Below are 12,500 nucleotides of genomic sequence, written 5' to 3'. Positions count from 1 at the left end.
AATCACGATTATTTATTTTTGTGTAAATAGTATTGTTCTATATACGCATTATTATATGATTACATATATAAACTAAACAATGAATATAGTGAATACGGACTCTGTACAATCCGGGCAATTAAATCGTTGTTTGACGTATTTTATTATGTTAACCGAGATTATTATTAAAGTGAATGAAATCGTGTCTCGATACGAACGTTCACCATCGGGGTTTTTTCATTATATTGTACCCTTATAGGCGTCGTCGTAGTCGTCGTCGTCGTCGTCGAAAACAATATTCGTCTCAATTATTATACGAGCTCGCCCGTACAAGCGTCTGCGTTAATCCGTCGACGCGCGGGAATGAGGATTTCTCGTAAGTATCGATATAGAGAGAGGACGGTATACGTGTGTACCACCGCAATCGAAAATCGAAACGAACGAGAACGTCTTTCATATGAATGAAGCTCCCTGGTTGATCCTGCCAGTAGTTATATGCTTGTCTCAAAGATTAAGCCATGCATGTCTCAGTGCAAGCCGTATTAAGGCGATACCGCGAATGGCTCAATATATCAGTTTTGGTTCCTTAGATCTTACTCAGTTACTTGGATAACTGTGGTAATTCTAGAGCTAATACATGCAATCAGAACTCTGACCAGTGATGGGATGAGTGCTTTTATTAGATCAAAACCAATCGACGGATGGCCATGTGTCTGAAGTCGTTAATTTTGATGAATCTGGATAACTTTTGCCGATCGCATGGTCCAGTACCGGCGACGCATCTTTCAAATGTCTGCCTTATCAACTTTCGATGGTAGTTTCTGCGACTACCATGGTTGTCACGGGTAACGGGGAATCAGGGTTCGATTCCGGAGAGGGAGCCTGAGAAACGGCTACCACATCCAAGGAAGGCAGCAGGCGCGCAAATTACCCACTCCCGGCACGGGGAGGTAGTGACGAAAAATAACGATACGGGACTCTTACGAGGCCTCGTAATCGGAATGAGTACACTTTAAATATTTTAACGAGGAACAATTGGAGGGCAAGTCTGGTGCCAGCAGCCGCGGTAATTCCAGCTCCAATAGCGTATACTAAAATTGTTGCGGTTAAAAAGCTCGTAGTTGCATTTGTGCGCCGCGCTGTCGGTGCACCGCATCCGCGGTGATACTGACACGTCTGCGGAGCATATCGTCGGTGAGCCGGCGGTAATACGCCGGTTCAATATCAAAATCCTATCGCGGTGCTCTTCGGTGAGTGTCGAGGTGGGCCGACAATTTTACTTTGAACAAATTAGAGTGCTCAAAGCGGGCTCAAAATGCTGCTTGAATATTTCGTGCATGGAATAATAGAATATGATCTCGGTTCTATTTTGTTGGTTTTCAGAACTCCGAGGTAATGATTAATAGGGATAACTGGGGGCATTCGTATTGCGACGTTAGAGGTGAAATTCTTGGATCGTCGCAAGACGAACATCAGCGAAAGCATTTGCCAAAGGTGTTTTCATCAATCAAGAACGAAAGTTAGAGGTTCGAAGGCGATTAGATACCGCCCTAGTTCTAACCGTAAATATGTCATCTAGCGATCCGCCGACGTTACTACAATGGCTCGGCGGGCAGCTTCCGGGAAACCAAAGATTTTGGACTCCGGGGGGAGTATGGTTGCAAAGCTGAAACTTAAAGGAATTGACGGAAGGGCACCACCAGGAGTGGAGCCTGCGGCTTAATTTGACTCAACACGGGAAATCTCACCAGGCCCGGACACCGGAAGGATTGACAGATTAACAGCTCTTTCTTGATTCGGTGGGTGGTGGTGCATGGCCGTTCTTAGTTGGTGGAGCGATTTGTCTGGTTAATTCCGGTAACGAACGAGACTCTAGCCTGCTAAATAGGCGTCGTCATTTAGGTGTGCGTGGCTACGCGTCACGCAACTCACTGGCGACGTATTAAAATTCTTCTTAGAGGGACCGGCGGCTTCGAGCCGCACGAGATTGAGCAATAACAGGTCTGTGATGCCCTTAGATGTCCTGGGCCGCACGCGCGCTACACTGAAGGAATCAGCATGTTCTCCCTGGCCTAGAGGCCCGGGCAACCCGCTGAAACTCCTTCGTGCTGGGGATTGGGGTTTGCAATTATCCCCCATAAACGAGGAATTCCTAGTAAGCGCGAGTCATAAGCTCGCGTTGATTACGTCCCTGCCCTTTGTACACACCGCCCGTCGCTACTACCGATTGAATGATTTAGTGAGGTCTTCGGACCGACACGCGGTGGCTTCACGGCCGTCGGCGTTGCTGGGAAGTTGACCAAACTTGATCATTTAGAGGAAGTAAAAGTCGTAACAAGGTTTCCGTAGGGGAACCTGCGGAAGGATCATTAACGATGTACCGTTTTAACGTGCACTGCGTACGCGAAACGATGTCACATTAATGTTCTCCAAATACTTAAAACGTTCGTCGACACTTTTATCCAATCGTATCGATGAACTTTTAAAAAGAGACCGAACCGACAGGCGTTCCATGGCTTAACTGTCCGGGCGCGCCGGTCGTTCGTCTCGCGTCGCGTACAATCGAGAGTTTTATGCTTCGTTACGATACGGTTTAACATAAAATCCGCAAACCGTGAGAAACATATAAGCTTTAGGTGGATACGCGTTCGTTAACGTTCACTCTCTCTCGTTGCAGATTACGCGGTGTTCCGCGACGGGGGTAAATGTTTTTTTTTTTTTTTTTTTAGATATATTAAAAAAAAAAAAATTCTTTATTTATCGTAACATGGGTAATAATTTTGTAAAACTATTACCCTGGACGGTGGATCACTTGGCTCGCGGGTCGATGAAGAACGCAGTTAACTGCGCGTCATAGTGTGAACTGCAGGACACATTTGAACATCGACATTTCGAACGCACATTGCGGTCCGTGGAGACACATCCAGGACCACTCCTGTCTGAGGGCCGGCTGTATAAAGTAAACATGCCACATTGCGCATTATGATCTCGTATCCCTATACGATACGATCCAGAAGCGCATTTGACGGCCATCCGTCGGTCCGTTTCGCTTGATAAGTGTCGTCGCTGTTTACGCTTCGCTCTTTCGGGTTGAACGTTGTTACCGACGGTCCGTTCAAAAATAACGCTCTATACGATAGATAGGACATTTGTCGAACGACGTGTCTGACGCTCTTGCACATTTAACGACGTGTATTTGCGTTTTACGCGACGGACGTACAATGATCGCGAGTAAGCGTATCATGCGTCTCGACGTCTCGTCGAGATGCGTCTGCGCGATCGCGACCCTTCGGTCGGTCTAACTAACCAGAGGGGGTCGAGGTGCTCAAGGTCCTAGTATACAATGTCTACGTGTTCGACATAAACACATGTCCGTATATCGTTCGAGATACTAGTAGGCGGACTCGACGTCCGAAGAGCGCATCGACGCCGTAGTCGTTCATAAGAATCTAATAGCGCCGTTAAAGCGTCGTTTTATTCTAGTGTCCGATTGCGTCGTCGTAACGCTGACGGATATCGCGTCTGCCTCATTTTTTTATCGTTGGCCTCAGATCAGGGAGGATCACCCGCCGAATTTAAGCATATTAGTAAGCGGAGGAAAAGAAACTAACCAGGATTTCCTTAGTAGCGGCGAGCGAACAGGAAAGAAGCCCAGCACTGAATCCCGCCGTCGTTCAGGCGGCGGGAGATGTGGTGTTCGGGAGGTTCCGCTTTCTCGTCGCGATCGCTCCTACATATTTTTATTTATCCTCCTTTTTATTTTTATTTTTAATCGCGTGTAACCCTCATAAGCTTCTATTATTGATAGTGCAGTAAATGACGACACACTAGGATGTTACCACAAGTAAATAATAAGTTAGACAGTCTATTGTTTGTATGATTACTTGATGATTCCTTACAGTAAATTACGTGAGTTGACCACCCGTGAAACAGTTACTTACTACCAACTACGTACTTGTTAAGAAAAAGAAAACTAGAACGTATTTTGGTATTTTTATGAAATTTTCTTTCACCATATTATTATTATATTATGATAGCCAAAAAAGGAATATTGCAAAATTGGTTGCAAATCAGAAACATGCAGTTAGAGTATGTTATATTTAACTAACGAATACAAAGCATCCTGGGTCAAAAAAATATTTTTTAGGGATCCTTAACCCAATGATAAAAGTGGTAAATAAGACTTCGACGTCCTTTTGTCTGTTACTAGGCTTTAGCTTACGGATCATGAGATTTAAAAACATGAAAAAAGAAATCTTTTCTCGCAGCAAAATCACTTAGGAATCGGTGAAGTGTGGGCGAAACAGGTCCAATGAAATTTGGCCTTTAAAAATAAATAAATAAATAAATGCGGACAACATCACATACATTGTTCTGAACCCAAAGTAAGTTGCTAAAGCACTTGTGTTATGGAATTCAGATACAACGAAGGTACCACAAACACTCAGATCCGAGACAATGTAGAAAATGTGAATTTTTACATTGACCCGACCGGGGATCGAACCCGGGACCTCAGAGCTAGCGTCCAATGAAATTTGGCCTTTAAAAATAAATAAATAAATAAATGCGGACAACATCACATACATTGTTCTGAACCCAAAGTAAGTTGCTAAAGCACTTGTGCTATGGAATTCAGATACAACGAAGGTACCACAAACACCCAGACCCGAGACAATGTACAAATGTGAATTTTTACATTGACCCGACCGGGGATCGAACCCGGGACCTCAGAGCTAGCGACACCTTGAAACCGGTGCGTACGCCACTCGACCACGGAGGTCGTCAAAAAGTGCTACTTAATAGCCTGATTTTGAATAAATTGATTTAGATTTTTATGAGCATTTATTTTTCTTCTTCTAATCTTCAGCGTCGCCAGTCCGACTTGCACTTGGCCGGCTTTTTCTTTACACTGTGATATTTTTACTTTTCGCGATGGATTCGCTTTTTCAAGATAGTATTGCTACTATTCCTTTAACCGTTCGTCATCGCGTCATCACCAATGGTATGAGTAATAGTACGTAGCACTATTCTATATGCTGTGGTAATAGGTGCAGTATGAGTCACGAAGCTGCTTTAATTAATATAATACATTAATGAACTATTTAATTGATTGTGAAGCGTGATCAACATGTTTGTTAGTCACTACATCCATACTGATATTGATATATCACATATATAACAATATTAGTATGGAAGCGTCAGGAACATTTTCCGAACAGTCTGGGTTAGCCTCCATCTTGGGCGTATGAGCGACGGGATATTCAAAATAAAAGCGTCAACGTTATCTTCTAGATTAGGATTAGCATTGCCATTCAACGTGGCAATGCTGCCAGCCTTTTGGGCACACTCCCAGCCAGCGGCGATGCCGATGAATTTTTTGATGCTTTGATTTAATTATTTTTTGTTTTTTAACTTGTAAATATTTAACTCTGTAAAATTGTAAATAAAATTATTAATTTAGAAAAAAAAGTCTTCTAGATTGTATAATGTGAACTTCTAACATTATGGAGTAAAATACAATAGGACCGTTGAGATGGAATATTATTTGGAGCCAATAGGTTAGCACGTGCTCGCTATTTTTATGACAACTGTCTTGACAAGCAAAACGAACGTCGTCGCACCTAGCGCCACCTACTACTCTATTCGGGGTAACCCGCTTCCTTTTTAAATTTACCACTTACTCATTATAATAATAGTTATGGACTAGCTTAATACACATTTCTAACATTTCCACAATCAATTAAAATCGTCTAACTAAACAAAAGTATTCTCAATTAATCCGCGCGCCGTCATATAAATTAATGTGGATGGGATATGGGCAGGGGAATGATGAAATCTTTATGGCTCTTTGTGATAAGCTATTTATATATTTTGGAGACAATTAATTACCAATTAAAGTTAAAATACTTATCAAACTATGCTGTCAACTCTACCATAATGGTTTTACCGACCTTGGTTTAATGAGATATTCTCAGGGTACGACAGGCTTACTCGAAAATTACCCATTATGTATACACAAGTTTATAATTTTATTACAATATATATTTTAACGAGTCTCGCACTACGGTAATATGAGTAGCTTGCGTAACAGTTGGTTTAATTATTTAATGCATTTGAATTGAAACTTGTTCCCAGGAACAAGATATTAGATTTTTTTATAATTTCGGATGTTTGTTGTCAGGAAGAGAACTCTATGGAGTCTGGAATTCGACATGCATCTAGGCCGATTTATATCTCCCTATTTAAAGGGTAAACAAGGGTAAACCTACTAAGGCTCCGCTGTCTGCCGATCACTTTACTACCACCATATATCTCATGAACGTCATTTTTATTTTTAAGATGCGTCATCAAAAATGATGACGCATGATAAATATTAAAATTCAGGCAAAACAAGGTAAGGTTATTAATTTTTTTAATTCAATTAATTTTTTTTTCGAGCCACTTATTGTACTCGGTGTTACGAATCCGACTAACACTTGACCAGTTAATAAAAAAAAAATAAGCCTAAGGCCTGTATACTTATATAAAAACATGAATATCAGTCCTATTCTTGTCTAAAACACCATCAAGGCAAAAACCCACATATAGACCAGTAAGAATACTACCTCCTTTTTCGCGCTGTCGGTTAATACCCAACTTAGTACCGCGCAAGCCGCAGTGTATTAACAGCGCAGTTAGCACGCGATGTAGCACGCACTGAAAACCTCGCCAACGCACAAGTTACAAAACTGAAGGAAATGTGCTCACTCATATAATTTATATAGGAAACTGAAAACTAAATGGGCTGTCTATAAGTGTCGCAAGTAGAACAAACAAAGCAGGGTTGCCGTGAGCGATGATTACAAGGACAAACTCATGCTTATAATAGGGTACTTCATTACAAAAGTAGGATTTATTACAATAAAATGATGGGGCTGTATGGGATGGCTTGTAAAAAAGTACTGATAAGTGACGTCACTAGACTGTGTCAGGTTCATTTATTGTTTAAGTTATAAAATAAAGTAATATTTATTCGATGTTTTTTGGATGCCTATCTGATGGAAAATAAGTTTTTTTCGATTGAATACCCAATTATACGTGCGTTAGGAAGAATGTATAAGGTTTATAATATCTTTTACTGATAATGAAATCTATTTAGCGCGCGCCTTCACTTTCGTTGCGCCTTTCAGTTTTATTATCTCAATGACTCGCATACATGCTAGACTCCTTGGTCCGTGTTTCAAGACGGGTCCTGCGAGTGCCCGAAACTGAATCATCGCAGACAGAGACGCGCACAGTCCGTGACAACACGGCTGCGACGACAGACGCGCCGCACCTACGTCCGCACTTTGGCGTAGACGTTGGATACGACGTTGACTTGCGTCGGGCCGGACGCGTCTAAAACGCGTGCGCGATTCGTCAGAACTACCGTCCGACGGCCGGTCGGCCACCGTCGCGGTCCCACTACCCCCGTGAAGGGGCAACGGGGCTCCCGTACGGCGCTTAGACCGACATCGAACGGGTCGCGATGTATTTACTAAGAGAGAAGTGCACGCCGTCCCCGGACGTCGACGGACGCGACCCGTGCCAGCCGACCGAGATCGGCGACATCGAGGCGCGCGTCCGTACGCCGAGGAATGACGATGAATCTCTCCGTTCGTTCATTCGAGTTTCGCAGGTTTACCCCTGAACGGTTTCACGTACTCTTGAACTCTCTCTTCAAAGTTCTTTTCAACTTTCCCTCACGGTACTTGTTCGCTATCGGTCTCGCGGTAATATTTAGCCTTAGATGGAGTTTACCACCCACTTAGGGCTGCACTCTCAAGCAACCCGACTCTAAGGAGAGTCCCTCTCGCCGCAATCCTCCGTCGCTACGGGCCTGGCACCCTCTACGGGAAAACGGCCCCGTTCAAGACGAACTTGGACAGGAGCGATCGCGACGAGAAAGCGGAACCTCCCGAACACCACATCTCCCGCCGCCTGAACGACGGCGGGATTCAGTGCTGGGCTTCTTTCCTGTTCGCTCGCCGCTACTAAGGAAATCCTGGTTAGTTTCTTTTCCTCCGCTTACTAATATGCTTAAATTCGGCGGGTGATCCTCCCTGATCTGAGGCCAACGATAAAAAAATGAGGCAGACGCGATATCCGTCAGCGTTACGACGACGCAATCGGACACTAGAATAAAACGACGCTTTAACGGCGCTATTAGATTCTTATGAACGACTACGGCGTCGATGCGCTCTTCGGACGTCGAGTCCGCCTACTAGTATCTCGAACGATATACGGACATGTGTTTATGTCGAACACGTAGACATTGTATACTAGGACCTTGAGCACCTCGACCCCCTCTGGTTAGTTAGACCGACCGAAGGGTCGCGATCGCGCAGACGCATCTCGACGAGACGTCGAGACGCATGATACGCTTACTCGCGATCATTGTACGTCCGTCGCGTAAAACGCAAATACACGTCGTTAAATGTGCAAGAGCGTCAGACACGTCGTTCGACAAATGTCCTATCTATCGTATAGAGCGTTATTTTTGAACGGACCGTCGGTAACAACGTTCAACCCGAAAGAGCGAAGCGTAAACAGCGACGACACTTATCAAGCGAAACGGACCGACGGATGGCCGTCAAATGCGCTTCTGGATCGTATCGTATAGGGATACGAGATCATAATGCGCAATGTGGCATGTTTACTTTATACAGCCGGCCCTCAGACAGGAGTGGTCCTGGATGTGTCTCCACGGACCGCAATGTGCGTTCGAAATGTCGATGTTCAAATGTGTCCTGCAGTTCACACTATGACGCGCAGTTAACTGCGTTCTTCATCGACCCGCGAGCCAAGTGATCCACCGTCCAGGGTAATAGTTTTACAAAATTATTACCCATGTTACGATAAATAAAGAATTTTTTTTTTTTTAATATATCTAAAAAAAAAAAAAAAAAACATTTACCCCCGTCGCGGAACACCGCGTAATCTGCAACGAGAGAGAGTGAACGTTAACGAACGCGTATCCACCTAAAGCTTATATGTTTCTCACGGTTTGCGGATTTTATGTTAAACCGTATCGTAACGAAGCATAAAACTCTCGATTGTACGCGACGCGAGACGAACGACCGGCGCGCCCGGACAGTTAAGCCATGGAACGCCTGTCGGTTCGGTCTCTTTTTAAAAGTTCATCGATACGATTGGATAAAAGTGTCGACGAACGTTTTAAGTATTTGGAGAACATTAATGTGACATCGTTTCGCGTACGCAGTGCACGTTAAAACGGTACATCGTTAATGATCCTTCCGCAGGTTCCCCTACGGAAACCTTGTTACGACTTTTACTTCCTCTAAATGATCAAGTTTGGTCAACTTCCCAGCAACGCCGACGGCCGTGAAGCCACCGCGTGTCGGTCCGAAGACCTCACTAAATCATTCAATCGGTAGTAGCGACGGGCGGTGTGTACAAAGGGCAGGGACGTAATCAACGCGAGCTTATGACTCGCGCTTACTAGGAATTCCTCGTTTATGGGGGATAATTGCAAACCCCAATCCCCAGCACGAAGGAGTTTCAGCGGGTTGCCCGGGCCTCTAGGCCAGGGAGAACATGCTGATTCCTTCAGTGTAGCGCGCGTGCGGCCCAGGACATCTAAGGGCATCACAGACCTGTTATTGCTCAATCTCGTGCGGCTCGAAGCCGCCGGTCCCTCTAAGAAGAATTTTAATACGTCGCCAGTGAGTTGCGTGACGCGTAGCCACGCACACCTAAATGACGACGCCTATTTAGCAGGCTAGAGTCTCGTTCGTTACCGGAATTAACCAGACAAATCGCTCCACCAACTAAGAACGGCCATGCACCACCACCCACCGAATCAAGAAAGAGCTGTTAATCTGTCAATCCTTCCGGTGTCCGGGCCTGGTGAGATTTCCCGTGTTGAGTCAAATTAAGCCGCAGGCTCCACTCCTGGTGGTGCCCTTCCGTCAATTCCTTTAAGTTTCAGCTTTGCAACCATACTCCCCCCGGAGTCCAAAATCTTTGGTTTCCCGGAAGCTGCCCGCCGAGCCATTGTAGTAACGTCGGCGGATCGCTAGATGACATATTTACGGTTAGAACTAGGGCGGTATCTAATCGCCTTCGAACCTCTAACTTTCGTTCTTGATTGATGAAAACACCTTTGGCAAATGCTTTCGCTGATGTTCGTCTTGCGACGATCCAAGAATTTCACCTCTAACGTCGCAATACGAATGCCCCCAGTTATCCCTATTAATCATTACCTCGGAGTTCTGAAAACCAACAAAATAGAACCGAGATCATATTCTATTATTCCATGCACGAAATATTCAAGCAGCATTTTGAGCCCGCTTTGAGCACTCTAATTTGTTCAAAGTAAAATTGTCGGCCCACCTCGACACTCACCGAAGAGCACCGCGATAGGATTTTGATATTGAACCGGCGTATTACCGCCGGCTCACCGACGATATGCTCCGCAGACGTGTCAGTATCACCGCGGATGCGGTGCACCGACAGCGCGGCGCACAAATGCAACTACGAGCTTTTTAACCGCAACAATTTTAGTATACGCTATTGGAGCTGGAATTACCGCGGCTGCTGGCACCAGACTTGCCCTCCAATTGTTCCTCGTTAAAATATTTAAAGTGTACTCATTCCGATTACGAGGCCTCGTAAGAGTCCCGTATCGTTATTTTTCGTCACTACCTCCCCGTGCCGGGAGTGGGTAATTTGCGCGCCTGCTGCCTTCCTTGGATGTGGTAGCCGTTTCTCAGGCTCCCTCTCCGGAATCGAACCCTGATTCCCCGTTACCCGTGACAACCATGGTAGTCGCAGAAACTACCATCGAAAGTTGATAAGGCAGACATTTGAAAGATGCGTCGCCGGTACTGGACCATGCGATCGGCAAAAGTTATCCAGATTCATCAAAATTAACGACTTCAGACACATGGCCATCCGTCGATTGGTTTTGATCTAATAAAAGCACTCATCCCATCACTGGTCAGAGTTCTGATTGCATGTATTAGCTCTAGAATTACCACAGTTATCCAAGTAACTGAGTAAGATCTAAGGAACCAAAACTGATATATTGAGCCATTCGCGGTATCGCCTTAATACGGCTTGCACTGAGACATGCATGGCTTAATCTTTGAGACAAGCATATAACTACTGGCAGGATCAACCAGGGAGCTTCATTCATATGAAAGACGTTCTCGTTCGTTTCGATTTTCGATTGCGGTGGTACACACGTATACCGTCCTCTCTCTATATCGATACTTACGAGAAATCCTCATTCCCGCGCGTCGACGGATTAACGCAGACGCTTGTACGGGCGAGCTCGTATAATAATTGAGACGAATATTGTTTTCGACGACGACGACGACGACTACGACGACGCCTATAAGGGTACAATATAATGAAAAAACCCCGATGGTGAACGTTCGTATCGAGACACGATTTCATTCACTTTAATAATAATCTCGGTTAACATAATAAAATACGTCAAACAACGATTTAATTGCCCGGATTGTACAGAGTCCGTATTCACTATATTCATTGTTTAGTTTATATATGTAATCATATAATAATGCGTATATAGAACAATACTATTTACACAAAAATAAATAATCGTGATTGAACTCGCGAAAGATTCACATTAGCGTATCCGTGCGCGTTTGAATCGATCACGTCACGATTAAAGTCATATTTTATAACATTTGAACCGTTAACGAATCGTAACGTTGTTACGAACCGACGGTCCACACAGTTGAAGTTACACAAACGCACAACACACACAGTACTACACACTTACATACTAATATATATATATACACTTATATATATATATATAATAATATGTATGTGTGTTGATCATCTTCATAATAATATTACTACATGTGTGTGTCGTCCATTTTTCGTTCGTAGACGACATTCAGCGACTTAACGTGAAACACACTAACATAATAATGTTCGCGTGTCAACGTTAAGTCGCTGAAAGCTGCGCACGCGCACGCGCACAACATCATACGTGCGCGCATCTGCGCGCGCCGCATGACATTGTTGCAAACTTAAACGTATATAGTATCGGAGGAGAAATACGTTATACGATGAGATATCCACGTACCAAGCGACCGAGTGAACTGAAAAGTTTCGAGATCAGCAGATCAGGGATCGTCGGTGGTGTCATTCAAACACTACCTACCCTCGAGGTGAGTGAAAGCCGACAGTGGAGACCTAGCCCCCGCCCCTACCCTCCCCCCTCCGCTCCTCCCCCACCCACCCAGATATTGGTATTGAATATGTTGAGAGGGTGGCCTCCATCAACCTGAAGAACTAACATCGACCACCACAAAAGAACCTGAGGCGCTGCAGAGCGGGGTGTGTGGCCGGGGGGGGGGGGGGGGTGCCTGGGTGTTTGTCTAGGTTCAACGACTTGGTGAGTGTTTGAGTCTTCATTGGTGTGGTGTGACACAGACGCCTATGAAGGCAGGAACGCAAGCACCCCCCCCCCCCCCCGCGCGAGCGCGCGTGCCTGCTGGGTT

The 12,500-nt window shown here is 44.8% G+C and overlaps 4 non-coding genes across 4 annotated transcripts; 2 read left to right on the top strand and 2 right to left on the bottom strand.

Annotated features, from left to right (window-relative positions):
• Positions 1-447: 447 nt before the first annotated feature.
• On the top strand, positions 448-2,351 carry LOC113507565. Its single transcript, XR_003401871.1, has one exon. It is a non-coding gene; the product is annotated as a small subunit ribosomal RNA (ribosomal RNA).
• Positions 2,352-2,771: 420 nt separating this feature from the next.
• LOC113507569 lies at positions 2,772-2,928 on the top strand. Its single transcript, XR_003401875.1, has one exon. It is a non-coding gene; the product is annotated as a 5.8S ribosomal RNA (ribosomal RNA).
• A 5,739-nt stretch (positions 2,929-8,667) lies between these two features.
• On the bottom strand, positions 8,668-8,824 carry LOC113507563. Its single transcript, XR_003401869.1, has one exon. It is a non-coding gene; the product is annotated as a 5.8S ribosomal RNA (ribosomal RNA).
• A 419-nt stretch (positions 8,825-9,243) lies between these two features.
• Positions 9,244-11,147, bottom strand: LOC113507564. Its single transcript, XR_003401870.1, has one exon. It is a non-coding gene; the product is annotated as a small subunit ribosomal RNA (ribosomal RNA).
• Positions 11,148-12,500: the final 1,353 nt, after the last annotated feature.

The sequence above is a fragment of the Trichoplusia ni genome, unplaced genomic scaffold (genome assembly GCF_003590095.1).
Source record: "Trichoplusia ni isolate ovarian cell line Hi5 unplaced genomic scaffold, tn1 tig00002905, whole genome shotgun sequence".
Lineage (NCBI taxonomy): Eukaryota > Metazoa > Arthropoda > Insecta > Lepidoptera > Noctuidae > Trichoplusia > Trichoplusia ni.
The sequence above is the reverse complement of the archived record's forward strand: the minus strand, read 5'-3'. Positions and strand labels throughout refer to the sequence as shown.